The following is a 15,390-nucleotide window of genomic DNA, read 5'->3' on the forward strand; positions in this document are numbered from 1 at the left end:
ATATTCTTAGTGTCATGTGACTTAGTTCCATGGCAATCAAAGCAGTGACCTGCACAAAAATCAGCCATAGCACTGACTTAGAACAATATGTAGGTCGCAAAAGTATGTTTGTGTAAAGTAAAGTATCCTCAAAGCAGTGAATGTAGTTGAAATGCAAAGTAGAGAAAGCAGCCAGGGTGATAGTAGTTAAATCCGTTGGCATGATCGGTAGAATTATGTTCAATTGAGCAAACAGGGAGAAGAAGGTGAAAGAGCCTACAGACCTTCCTCCCACGTGCATGACCTGTTCTGTTTACCAGACTCACCATGGATACCTACTTAGTTCTGTATATCGATCTAGAGATGTAGAGATTGAGAGAGATTTTCTATCTTTAGAGATCTATCTATGCATATGATGGGCTGTAAGGTCTTGCTTACTTGAATTAGTCCCACTCACTCTTCGATCTTTGAGAGCTTGTTGTTCGAAAACCAGCACCAGTCGCAGGTCATCCAAAGCAGAAGTAGTATGCCTTTCTGATGGCAATCTCACGTTCGCTTGAAGAAGACCAGATAAACAGGGACATGCTCGCCCGAAGAAGACTAGACAAACTGGGACATTCGCTTGCAGAGGAGAAACAACAGTCGGGAAACTATTCAGACCAGGTAATGAATAGGTTGAGATCATTCGGTATCCCAACTTATTCATTCGAGGTGAAAAGAGTCGTTGGCATTGAGACCATATCCAGAATATTGAAGCCATGATCGAAGACACAAAAGATCAAACAGAAAAGATGCCAACTAATAAGACCTTATTTGAAGTGTAAGGAGCTAGTAAGAGCATTGAGAAGATGTCAAAGTCCCAAGATAAAGCTATGACAAAACCTTTCATAAGTGTAAAAATCTTGTACAGCCAGGAGAAATGAGAGCCGTGGCTACTAAATGACCAAATACTTAAGGCAGATAAAGCAGCTATCAAAGCTATGCTTGTCAATCGAGTAGGTGATTTTGGATCAGCTCTCGGGATTTTGGGTCATTTTACTCTCTTTCAAATAGTAGACTCCCCGACCATTTCTGCCCGTGCTAGTGCCTTTTCCGAACCCCAAAATGATTTCATTTTCCACAATATTAGATTTCATGCCATAACTGTTATTCATATCTCGCCCTTTATTGGTGATGTTGGAAAATCCACACAGATATGATTGCATACTCGGTCACCCGATGCAACGGAGGGTCCCACTCTAGTATCCGCTCTGATTCATGCAGCTACTATGGTAACAGCAGGCGTTCCCATGATAGCTAGGTGCTCCCCTCTATTTGAATACCCACCCATGGCTTTGATTGTTATTGCTTTTGCAGGGGCTACTCTCTCTCTCTAGGGTCTTCAAAATCAAATAGGTTGAGAAATCGTTGTATAAAGAAGCGGTCTATATACCTCTTGGCTAATCTGGGATCTGCATCTGTAGAAATTATATATCGCAACAAGAGTTCATACACTATCTGCAAATGTGGCCATGCATGATCCATACAGGGATCTTCTTCTTTTAGGTCAAATTTGTCTAATCCTGTACTTTCATGGAAAGCTGGAGGCAAGGAACGAAAAAGATTTGAAGCAAACATTTTGGCAATCTCCCCCTGAACTCTTTATGTGAGTGTGCCTGCTCCTTACTGAACATAGTCAACAAGATCCAGTAAGGTTTGCCGCTTGATCTCTTTCTCTGCAATATTTTCTTTAGGGTTTGAGAAATCATATTGGAGACATAAAAGATTCAATTTTTTAATCAAGAGATCCTGTCTCTCAAACTAAGGAACATCTCTCAACAATGGTAAATTTGCAGTGGGGCTTAGACTACCATTGGAAGAATGATCAGATCCAGCATTAATCACATCATTCTCTTTGATTGGAGATGTCAAAGGGGCAACTACAGAGTTCAATGCCACAACAGAAGGTTTGTTCTCTGGGTCATGATTTATGGCCTCTAGCAAGTCTGGTCCGCCAACTGACAGCTGTATGGCATCATCATTCAAACATTTCAATTTGTTTTTCACAAGTGCAACTGCTTGATCTATGGATGGAGATGGAGGCACATCCACCGCTTTCACTGGTGGTGGTGCTGTTACCGCCGTTTCATTGCTCTCAGACTTCGAGGGCTTGCGGTACAACCGCCTGCCCATTAGTTTGGAAAACATCTCTGAAGAAGCTTTAGGCCCCTGTTTCTCTGTTCCAAAACTGACTCCTTGAAATCCTTCACTAGCTGAGAGCCATGGAACAAACTTTCTGGATTGTTCTTGACTCTAGCAACAAGATAAGAAGGGTGGAACAAGCTTGGATTATTATCTCTGATTTCCCAGTCATCTGCATTTTTCCAGCGCTGCACCTCTTGTAAAAAAATTGATAAACATTCGAATTAAAGCCGATATTCAACGCGGAATTGTGTTGTTATTAATTGATCACATGACATAACATCATAAAGTGAACGTGCCCTAAAGTGAGCATGATATGATGGCCAAAAGACTAGCGGGAGTTCCAGAAAAATAAAAACTATGTTATAGGATTTGACGAGATCTAAAAACATTCAGAAATTAAAAAAACACCAAAATGGACAGCTAGAGCTAAACCACTTGTTAAAGAAAGTGTTGGCTCTCATTACATTAATAATGTTTTGGATGAAGCAAATAAAGTGACTGCCCATGAGAGAGATGTGTGTAAAGCATGCTTAATGAGAACACTTCCCAAAGAGTATCGATTGATAACATTCTTATGCAAATCCAAGTCAAACAATGCCCATGCCCACAAAGCTAGTTCCTCTCAGCTTTTAAAGCTTACTCAAAACTAGTTCCTCTCCACTTTTAAAGCTTACTCAAAAGGCGTGTCAGTCGTGGAAGTCTTCAACAACATGGAGAGAAGCTTCAAATGGCATCACTCATGATATTTTTATTGATGGGTTATGCAAGGTGAGATTATGGATAGATAAATAAAGTATTTGAAATTTTGAAAATTCTCCTGTAAATGTCAGAGAAACTGATGACCTACAATGCACCTGCTCCAGATCAACAGAGTTTCGATAGCTCTACATGCTCAGAAGATAAGTGGTAGGGAACCATCAGGTAATTGTATTTCAAAACCATCTATTTCCAGGTCGACAACCAACATTGATTACGACGGTAACCCCCATCACTTCTAGAAACTGCAAAAGGTAGTGTCGAGAGGTAGTTTATGGTTTTGCATGACACCATCCATGGTCTGCCAACATACACATGAAAAGAGTTGGGCCCCACATACATTCACTACATCTCAAATTTTATTATGTATTTGTCAAACTCATAAATATGTTTCCGTTTTTCACTTTATTCAGGATCAAAAGAAAGGTCTGGTTCGTAGATCGAGCCCTTCAATTGCGAAGAAGACACCCCTATTACTATTTCTGTGGGAAAACAGAGACAAAAGATATAGTTCCTCAACGGTCTCCGTCACTCTCCCTCTCTGCCCAAACGACACACTGCAATGTTTACGCGGGCCAAATAGTATGGTAACTTCCACGCGGCCTTTGAAAAGGAAAGGCGAGCCATTCAATGATTCCATTGGCATGACGTTGGGTATTAATTATAGTACTAGCTCTCTCCTGTGCCTCCCACACATTCTTCATTTTCTTTGCCACGTGCCCTTTTAATGTAATGGTGGGCCATTCAATGACACAGTCTGTAAGGGAGGTAATGGCATGGCAATGAGGTAATCCATATAATTACCAGCTCTCCTGTGCCTTCACACACAATCTTCATTTTCTGCCACTGTTCCACTTCCCGCAATCGACTTTGAGAAGCATCCATTTTGGTAAGTAGCATGAACGAAATAGAGAAATCTGCTCTAGTTTAAAGTTCTTCTATCTTCTTTTGTTGCTTGCTTCGGGTAAACGAATGAAATGATAGCTTAAATGCTTGCTTTCTCCTGCCTTAAATGCTTGCTTGCTTCTACCCCCATATCATTGTAGCTACCCTTGTTTCTGCTGGCACTAGAATAGGATCTCTAACCGGGAAACTAACTTGATCTCTAACTGTAAGGGATGCCTCGGGGTTGAGATCTGGAGATGGGTTTGGAACCACGTGAAGGGACGCTGCGACAGATACATTTAATTGTTAAAGGTCAATAACTTAACCTGCTACTTTAACTTCTGCAGAAGAGAGAGCGCTTAACCCCTTTATTTCATTCCGATATAGATATTTATAGAAAGGCAGTAATAAAGGAGTGATAGAGATTGAAATGGATATCACTATGGCTCGGTCATTTCCCCTCCTCCTTTTGATTCTATAGGAGGATTGGTAAGGTAGCTGCGGTATTGGTGGCCCAAGCTTCCGTAACCTCCCAGGTGTGGAAGGAGCCATTGGGTGGTTAGGTACTAAATGTGGGCATATTGGGGAGTGAGGGTTTAGATGGGTAATGTTGGGGTATGCCGGAACCCACATCTGTGAATTCAAGCTGGCATGGGTATCTGGTATTGAAAGGAAAAACTATAGCTGCTTATCAAGATGTTGTTAGCAAAAAAATAGCTTCTGCCGCTAGTGACAATGTCTACCTATTTAATTCAAGTTAAACGAAATATAGCACTTGTTCTTACTGTTTTTCATGAGTAGTATTATTTTTAACCACTCTTCCTCCTTAACGGCTCTCTTATGTTTGGTAATGGAAGTTGTTTGCCTTTCTCTGCGAATTATTTAGGAGCTGTAATTCTCTGAAATTTATTAACCTAAAATTGTTGTGAACTACAGGGCTACAAATTGATTATGGAGAATTACAGGATACAAATTGATTATGGAGAATTGCAAAGTTAATGCAAAATACCTGACAGAAATCAGAAGAGACTAGTAAGTAGCATCAACAAAATAGAGAAGAAACCTAGTCCTAGTTTAAAGTTATTCTGTTTAATTCTGTAGCAAAACAATTATGCTACCATTGTTAAAATCCAAATCCTTGTTCACAATTATGCTACCGCTGTTAAAATCCAAATCCTTGTTCTTTTCAATAAAAGTTTCAGATTCGTACAAAGCATATGCAATCTCATGCTTTCTCTGTTAATAAGTTGTCTAAAGAAAGAAACTTCAAAAATATATAGTGAAATAAACATTACCTATCAGTTTGTCCTTGTTCTTACTTTCACAGGTAAAAAATACTACAGAACAATTACTTCTTACTTTCACAGGTAAAACGATAACAATTTTAAATGGCTGCAAGCAACAAGAAGAGTTCAGTTGAATTTTACATATTTGCAAGCAAAGAATGGCTCCTTTTCAAGACTTTTTATGACATATTGAGCATCGAAAGATGCCATACTTGTTGCTGCTTAGATAAATGATATGTTTTCCCTTTCATATGCAGATTCCTGCTCACATGTCCTTATCCAGGACTGCTATATCATCTCAGGTGATGATATTGCCGCAAAAAACTCTCGTTTTTCTGAGTTTTTCTCGCTTCCTAGGGCGTGAAGCGGGCTGTTCTGCGCTGTTGTGGTTGCCTCCCTGAAGCAAGGGCACAACAAGTTGTAGCGATTTTATATATTCTAAGGTGTGAACCGATAGCTGGATGTTCTAGATGTTCCTCCCATGCATCTAAGAGCCATCTGTAAGCCATGTGGCCATGTGTTTGGCAATGTGGCCATGTGTTTGGCAACGATGTAACCGAAAAAGAACATATCAGAGATTGGAGATATAATATAATATATAAAATCATATTTCTGTTCTTCTTATCAGAGAATCAGAGATGGGAGAGCATGTTATTTAATGCCCTCTATTAATGCTAGCATTAGTTTAATAGCATTTACGGCTTTGCAAATATGAACAAACAAATACATTAGAACCTATGCTTTTTGCCTCCCCACCTCGGGAAGAGGCCAAATAAGATGCTAAATCTATCCATGTTAGAAAACTTTGATTATAAATCGAGAGTCGAGACTAAGAAACAGGTCAAAACAGCTCAAGTAATGTTAATTGCATCATTTTCGATTACTATAGTCCCTGGCCATTGCCAGATGGCAGGGACTAATAAGGAGTTCAAATAATCAAAAGGAAGCACAAAATACCTTTTTTTTTTCAAATTTTAATTATAGCATTTGGTTTTAGATTTTAGTTTGGTTTAATCAAATTTTAATTATCTCAGCTTTTAGTTAATTATTAACTTTAGTTATAATGTTTTAATTTTAATTCAGTTCAGTTGAAATTTTAATTTAGTTTAGTTTTACAATAATTTTATTTATTTTAGTTTTTATTTTAATTTAGTTTATTTTTTGTTTTATTATAATTAGATTTTAGTTTGATTTATTTTTATTTTATTATTTTAAGGATTTTAGATTTTTAGATTTTAGTTTTTTTTATTAATATTTTAGTTAATTTAGATTTAATTATAAATCTCCATAAACCATATTTACTTTAAAAATGATTTATTATTTGGAGTGTAGTTTGGAGATGGAGCATTTGAGGCCTAATATCAATGAAGTAAAACAACTACCTATTATTATAAAAGGAGCATGAGTGCAAACATAAAGGGGAGGATGAACCGAGAGAAAGAAAATGTGCGCTATTGTTAAGTCTTTCTTTGAAAATTTAGCAGAGCCAGGATCATAAATTTAGAGAGGAAAAGTTATGCACTATTGTCAATCTAATTTTTGAAGGACTAAACAAATTAGAGGAGGGATTAGTATAAGGAATTTGGATTTTTTACTATTGTCCTGCTTATTCCTAATGATGGTGTTTTCCTTGGAAAAAAATCAATTTTGAGTTTTATATACAATTACTCAAACTTAATAAAGGATTTTGAGGTAGATAATTAGTGAAAGGGCATTTTCTATAATAGTGTGTGGATTGTTCTAGAACTTTGTTGTGAATATGTTACATCTTACAATTCTAGGAAATTAAACTATTTTCATTTCTCGAATTGAATTATCTTTCTTCTTTTCATTACTTATATTTAGATGTTGAAATGTTAATACAGTCTTGTATGTGTTATGTTATACATTATAGCTAACAAATTTCTTAAGCAATGAACTATTTCTTGTTTTATTCAGTTTCTCTTCCTTTGAACATATTTCAGTTAAAGTGTTTATGCTCCCAATTGAGATATATGGATTGCTTCTTTATCCCAATTTGGATAGTTAGATATAGAATAAGAGGTAGATTTACTTCGATTAGTTAGTTTTATTTTTTCTATTAGATTAGACTAAAATTAGGTTTAGGAAACCATATTTGAAAGTCTCCTTTTGAGGAGGAATTCATTCAGTGGAAATTAGGTCCACATAGAAATGTACATCACCATACCAAACAAGCATATGCCTAATTAAAGCCTTGATCGAGCGATGATCCTTTGTTGCAGGTAGGAAATTTCTTCTTGTCAACATGGTTGCAAGTTTAATAATGCCAGAATTGGTTCTTAATTAATATTCTTCTTCAACTCCTTAAAGGCCTTCTATTGACCCTTTCCCCATTGTAAATTATTTCCACTCATTGTTACGGCATGGAGTGGTGTTGTTACCACTAAAAATGAGGCTATGAATTTCTTCAAGTACTTTGCTACCCCAAAAAAATCCTAACCTCAAAAACATTATTAGGCACTAGCCACTTCATGATGGCCTCCATCTTCATAGGATCTATCTTAAACTCTCCTCCACCTATCACATATCCTAGATACACTAGATATTACTCTGCAAAATCACACTTTTTGAGATTTTCCAACAGTTGGCCCTTCTTTAATGTCTCTAGAACCTACATCAAATGTGAGATGCTCTCCTCCCAGATATCACTATATACCAGTATACCATCCATATAAACAATAACAAATGAATCTATAAAAGGGAACAATATATCATTCATTAATCTCATAAACTTAGTTGATGCATTGTGCAAGCCAAATGACATGACTAACCATTGATACAAACCTTGCCTAGTTTTGAAGGTGGTCTTCCAGATATATTCTTTTGTGAACTGAACCTAGTGATACCCTGACTATAAGTCTAGCTTGGTGAAGTATATTGCTTGTTGCAACTAATCTAACATATCATCTATGTTGGGTAAGGGTTGTCTATTCTTGAGTGTAATTTTGTTTAACACCCTATAATCAACACACATTCACCAACTCCCATCCTTCTTTAGCACAATGATGATGAGTGACCAACACAGTAAGGTATGTGATCAAATGACACCCTATCCCAAATTAGATCATATGATCTTTGCAAATCACTCAAATATGACCAATTCTCTTATATAAATGATTATGTAATGCAATTTTCCCTTAATTTCACTTATGAGACAAATGGAACTAAATATGCAAAATAGAATCAAATTGTTAGGTCCCTATACCACCACTGTAACCCCTTATTGTTATTAGTACAACCCCCTTATTATATTGTTTTGCCCATGTAGTCCCCATATTGTTATTATTGTGCCCCATAGAAGCCCAATATTGTTATTATTGTGCCCTTACATTATTATTGTTATGTCGGCTTTGATTATATTATAACCCCTTAGACTCCTATATATAGAAAGGAGGTCTTGTCATTTGTATCATCTAAAAATTGTTCATTTGTGTAATGTAAAGGAGGTTGTCCCCTCGAAGAGGCTTATTTATAAGGTGTTGATTTATCATTTCTATCTTTTTGTGAGCTGGTTTCATAACCATTGGTATCAGAGCTTCGGATTCTAGGGTTTCGCTGCTCCAAATAGGTCTTCATGGAATTTTTGCTATAACTTGTTTTTTGCAATGTTTCAGAAGCTAAAACAATAACCCATTTGGACGAAATTGTGCTGAATGTCGGGTTAGAATTTAAGATCTTGTCTCGCTATATTTTTGGTGATATGATTTGAGGAAGTTAGGGTTTCTGCAAGGTCCACAATTTCATCTAAAATAGGACATCATAGAAGGTTCGCTATAAAGTTTTCTCCATGAAGTTTCAGAAGCTAAAAAACACACCCAGTTGAGAATAAATCGGTGTTAACCTTGCGTCCTAATTTGAGATCTTATCTCGCTATATTTCGGAGATATGATCTGAGGAAGTTAGGGTTTTTGCAAGCTCCAGAATTGCATCTCAAACAGGTCATCATGGAAGTTTTGCTATAATATTTTTTATACGAAGGTTAAAACTCTGAAATTATAACCCATTTGAACCACAATCTTGGTGAAGCTCGGGTCCGAATTTCAGATCTTGTCTCACTATATTTTCGGAGATATAATCTGAGACATTTAGGGTTTCTGCAGGCTCCTAAATTACATCCTAAATAGGTGACCTTGGGAAAATCATCATAACTTTCTCTCTGAGCATCAAATTGAAATTTTGTAAAAAGTTTCAAAAAGAGGACGGACTTTAGTTTTCTTTGTATTGGTTTCAGGTTCTAAGGTTGAAACAGTGACACGTGGCACTTCGTACAAGTTTGCTCTACTGAACTAGTCTATAATCGGGTCATCGTGGGAGATTTGACATAACGCTTCCTTACAGAATCCAATATTGATTATACTTTCAGGGTTAGAAAGAGGACTCAGAGGGCTACTACAGGACAAAATTTCAGAACTTGGAGATCTGAAATTACAGAGTTACAATCGTTTCAATATCGAGCTCCTAAAATCAAGAAAAAATGAGATGAGGAAGTTTGATGGCAAGGATCCAGTAAATTGGATACTACAGATGGAGAAATATTTTGATCTACATGGCATACCACTGTTACAAAAGGTACATATTGCATCTAATTATTTAGAACTAGATCAATTTTTATGGTATAAAGGGCTTTGTTTTCATAAATCACTTGTTACGTGGTCAATTTTCATGGAGGAAATGATAGCACATTACGAGGATACAAAGAGAAACACCTAGCCTATTGATAAATCTCAAACAAAGGTGTTCAATGGCGGAGAACACTGAGGACATTCAAAAATTGAATATAAGGGAAAATGATATTCCAGAGAAGTAGAGGATTGATGTCTCCATAGGGACTTTAAAGGATAACATTCAACATGAGGTTCGTCATTGGGAACCTGATTCATTGGAGAGGGCAAGAAAAGTGCAAAGCAAAATTATGGCAACAAGGAAGTCTACCCCTCAAAACTATAAAGATGGAAGTATTGTTTCTCCTATCCTTCCACAACCTACAAGGTTGACACCACAACAATTGGAAGAAAAAAGAGCAAAAGGGCTTTGTTACAATTGTGATAAAAAATACACTAAAGGTCATAAGTGTGCTAAGAAGAAATTATTTTAAATAGATTATGAAGAGGAGGAAGAAAAGGATCAAGAAACATCAAAATAAGAGGATATACACCATGAACCAACCCTAGAGAAAGAAGAAATGAATCCGACCATATCTTGTAAAGCATTGGCAAGAATTACCACTCCTCAAAATCTCAAGATAGAAGGACACATCAAGAAGAAAAAGGTTCAAGAAGTGAAATATCACATCGAGAAAGAAGAAATGAATTGGACCATATCTTGTAATTCATTGGCCGGAATTACCACTCCTCAAACTATCAAGATAGAAGGACATATCAAGAAGAAAAATTTTCAAGAAGTGAAAGATCACATCGAGCATCAAGAAATGAATCTGACCATATCTTGTAATGCGTTCGAAGAAATTGACCAGAAACCCTAAATTCTGAAACCCTACTCTGTTCGGCCGCCATGGCTTCCCCGAATTCCACAAGAGCGAGCCAGCGAAAGGAAGGCGAGAAGAAGCGGCGGCAGTAGCAGCTATCGCCAGCTAAACGTTGCAGAGACCGGCGAGAGGATGAAAAGGAGAAAAATGGTAAAATCTGCGAGTCGAAATGTAAGCGGAGTCATGTTGCTAATGACCTGGCCCAACCCAAAATAGAGTCAGGCGAGATCCATCCAGAAATGTACAGTTATCTCCGTAAAGACGTGATCGCGCTGATACATGAGCTAAGGAACTCTGTGTTGATGACATTGCAGGGGTTCCATTTGGAAATGAAGAATCTATTTCAGGATGACTTCAGGACAGCCCATCTTCAGCGCCCAGACAGCAGGACTGTCCATCTTCAGCGCCCAGATAGTGAGGATGAGTGTGTCTCAATCTGCACAAGTCTCTCCAGTATCGAGGAGAGGGTTATTGTTGCGAGTGGAGACAAGGAAGGCCATTTGCGCCTGTGGGATGCTGATTGTGAGGAGGAAGGAAATGGATTTCACATGTATCTGCCTCATTCCTCCCCTGTATCAGGATTTGAAACAGCACCCTTTTCTGTGGAGAAGATCTGCAGAGGAAAGCAGAAGTCTGATCATTCTACCTCGTTCCAGATCCAGATCGTGCTCCTTTCTGGTAAAACTCTGCTACAATGGGTCAGCTCTTCGGATCTAGTGCAGGACCTCAAGCAAATCCTGGAATCTAAGCTGGGGATTCCCTTTGCATCTCAACGACTCCTCCACGAAGGTAAACAACTTGAGGATCTTTATCCCCTTTCTTTTTACAGCATTAAGAGAAATGCCTCCATCATTTTTACCCTTCGTTTGAGAGGGGGAGCTGTTGGACAGTCATCTTCAGCTGAGGATTTTTCATACAAAGATGTTGTCCATGCTCAGATGCCCAAGAAAACAGCTCCTCCAGCTCAGGCTCCCAAACCTTTTTTGGTGGACAAACTGGAGGAAACCCCCTCCATTGAAATAATGCATCCTTCGCTGGATGAGCAAATCCAAAAGTATGCAGAGCATGCCATTATTTGCAGGTTTAATGGGCTATGGCCACGCACAGCAGATCTCTACCAATGGATACACTCTAGTTGGACCAACAACTGCAAGGTTCTTCTCTGCTCAAAGGGTTTCTTCATTGTAGTATTTGTTTTCAGTGAAGACTACCAAAGAGCATTAACTGAAGGCCCATGGTTTTGGGGCTCAGCAGGTTTATTCCTCACCCCTTGGTTCCCATATTTTGATCCCTCTTCAGCAATCATCACCAAGCTCCCCATCTGGGTCAGACTTCCTAATCTCTCGGCGCATCTATGGCACTTTGCTGTATTCCAAGGAATCGGCGATTCTCTGGGCCGCTTTCTAGCCACAGACACCTCTAGAGGGGAAAGAGGCATATACACCTTCGCCAGAATCTGTGCAGAAATAGACATGAGCAAAGGTCTACCTGATCAGATTAATCTCAAAATTGGAGACTTCCACTGGACTCAGACCCTGGATTACGAGAACACAACCTTTCGCTGCCGAAATTGCCATCACACAGGGCACCTTCAGAGCTCCTGTCCCTCGATGCCTACCCAAAAGAAGAAAGCCAATCCTAAGCCGAAATCCAAAAGCTGGAAACCTCACGATCCTCCTCCCATGGATGATTTTGATTCCAGCTCAGACGAAGAGGAAGAGGATGCGGAAGGAATGGAAGCAAAGTTGGCACAGGATCCGCCCTCGACTGGTCCTGAGGAATCTACTGCCCCACCAAACTCACAGAAAAGAACTCATGAGTCCTCTCCAGGGAAAATTTTAAGAACCCCCCCTAAATTTATAAATATAATAAATGGGCGAATCTCCATGGTATATAGGAAAAATGGAAGGCGATTTTATCAATAATATAATATGTATATATAATTTTTTGGCGAATCTCTCACCAGGCATGGCGAATATTTTACTCAATTATAAAATCTTGTAAGATCTTGGCGAGTCTTTCACTAAATAATAAAACTTTGTAAAGTCCTAGTGAATCTTAACATAGGCTACATGTTGGTTTAATTCCCCCATTTAAATAGGCTACATTCCAGGTGAATACCATGGGTCAATACCATGTGCCATTTTTATTTTTATTAATTCTAATATTAGGGTTAATAATGGTTTTTTGCATGGTATTAATAACAATCTAGTCCATGGTATTTGTCCCATAGTATTTTGGCCATAGGTTTCACCTAAATATAACCCATTTTTTGAGTGTTCGTAAATATAAGGTGACTTATGGAGTAAATATAAAAAAATGTTTTATTTGTTTACCATACCTCTCGTTTATTTATATTTTTATTAATTTACCATACCTCTTTTACAAATATGGTATTTGGCCCATAGGATTCACTTAAATAAAAGCTCTTTCTTGAGCCTTCATAAATAGAACGAGGGTTATGGACTAAATATAAAAAGAGGTTTTATTTATTTACGATACGTCTAGTTTGTTTATATTTATATTTATTTACCATACCTTTTGAGTAAGTATAAAAAGACGTTTTATTTATTTACCATACCTCCACTTTACTTATATTTTTATTTGTTTACACCCTTACATGTATATAAGGTGACTTATGGAGTAAATATAAAAAATGTTTTATTTATTTACCATACCTCTCATTTATTTATATTTTTATTAATTTACCATACCTCTTTTATAAATATGGTATTTGGCCCATAGGATTCACTTAAATAAAACCTATTCTTGAAAATGGGCGAATGGAAGGTTGTAAGTCCTAATTTCAAGGGCTAAATTTACCTTTTTTACCCTCTCCCTTAAAATAAGGTGGGCTATTTGAGGTGATTTGTAAAAATGTACTATGATACAAAATATTCGCCCACTAAAAATTTAAAACCCCTTAATTTCGCCAAAGGGCGAACATTCGCCCCTAAAATTATCCTTGGTCCTCTCCCTCGGATTCAGACAAGGAGACCTCTCCTTCAGCCCAGCTCAGTTTGCAAATCATGCCAGCACACCAGAGTCATCTTGATTGGGTCAAAGTTGGCAAAAAGAAAGGAAAAAAATGCCGAATAGTTGATTCTACCCACGTTGGGTAGAATCCTCTGTTCAGCTCTTGTTACCTTGTTCTTCTTGTTCTTCTTGTTACTTCTTGCTTAGCACTGCTCTCTTCTTGTCTTCTCTTAGGGGCCGAGGTGGATAGTCTATCCTTTCCGGCTGCCCGTTTTTGTGCTTCTCTTGGTTGTAACTTCATATTGTACCATACTTCCTCTTAATAGAATTAGTTTTTACCGAGAAAAAAAAATGCGTTCAAAGAAATTACCACTCCTCAAACTCTCAAGATAGAAGGACATATCAAGAAGAAAAATATTCAAGCAGTGAAATATCACATCGAGCATCAACAACAAGTTCTCCAACTTTTAAAGGATAACGCCACTTTGCTGCAAAATCGAATGAAACAATAGGCATATCAACATCACACTGAAAGAAGTTTTGATGTAGACAATTGGGTATTTTTACAGCTACATCTCAAGCAAGCAATTATGAGAAGGAAATGTTGGCAATATTACATGAACTTAAGAAATGGCAACCGTACCTAATGGGAAGACACTTCAAGGTAAAAATGGATCATGATAGTCTTAAATACATTTTAGAACTAAGATTATCTTTAGAATACTAGAAAAAATGGGTCACAAATATGTTGGGTTATGACTTTGAAATCATCTACAAAAAAGGGAAGCAAAATGTTGTTGCAGATGCACTCTCAAGAAAGGATGAGGATGTGGGAGCATTGTTTTGTGTTATTTCTATTATCCAACCAGATTGGATACGTGAAGCAAGGGATGAATGGAAAAAGGACAAAGAAGTGTGGCCACTCATTCAAAAGTTGCAGAAGATCCCAGTTCAAACAATATTGCCAGAACTTTACGAGGAAGGAAAAATCATATTGGAACCTGGATCATTCACAGAAATAAGAACCACACAGCTAAGAAATCGATCAATTTCAGAGTATCTCATCAAGTTGAAGAAATTACCCACTGAAGATTCCACATGGGAGGACAAGAATTTTGTACAAAAGTGTCAAGAACTACTCAAGCGTTGAGGACAACACTTTTTGAAGGAGAGGGGCATGTTAGGTCCCTATACTACTACTGTAACCCCTTATTGTTATTAGTACAACCCCCTTATTATATTTTTGTGCCCATGTAGTCCCCATATTGTTATTATTATGCCCCATAGAAGCCCACTATTGTTATTATTGTGCCCTTACATTATTATTGTTATGTCAGCTCTAATTATATTATGACCCCTTAGACTCCTATATATAGAAAGGAGCTCTTGTCATTTGTATCATCTAAGAATTGTTCATTTGTGTAATGTAAAGGAGGTTTCCCCCTTGAAGAGGCTTATTTCTAAGGCATTGATTTATCTTTTCTATATTTTGTGAGATGGTTTCATAACACAAATCTAGAAATGGGATGTGTTATAATTCTACCCAAACACTATTCACAAGGAATAACCAATACAAATTGTTCAAAAATAACAAACACTATGTGAATCTTCTAAAACTAATTGATGAACCAATTGAGACAAAACACATATGAAAAGAGACACAAGTAATCAATACACATCCACCAAGTCCCATCCTTCTTTGGCATGATGATGATGGGTGACCAACATAGTAAGGTACTTGGTAAAATGACACCCTATTCTAGATTGGATCATAAGATCGATGAAAATCACTCAAAGATGACCACCACTCTTAGATAA

This window comes from Pinus tabuliformis, chromosome 7 (assembly GCF_031772625.1).
Source record: "Pinus tabuliformis cultivar Carrire ecotype Pingquan chromosome 7, CPIR1, whole genome shotgun sequence".
NCBI lineage: Eukaryota > Viridiplantae > Streptophyta > Pinopsida > Pinales > Pinaceae > Pinus > Pinus tabuliformis.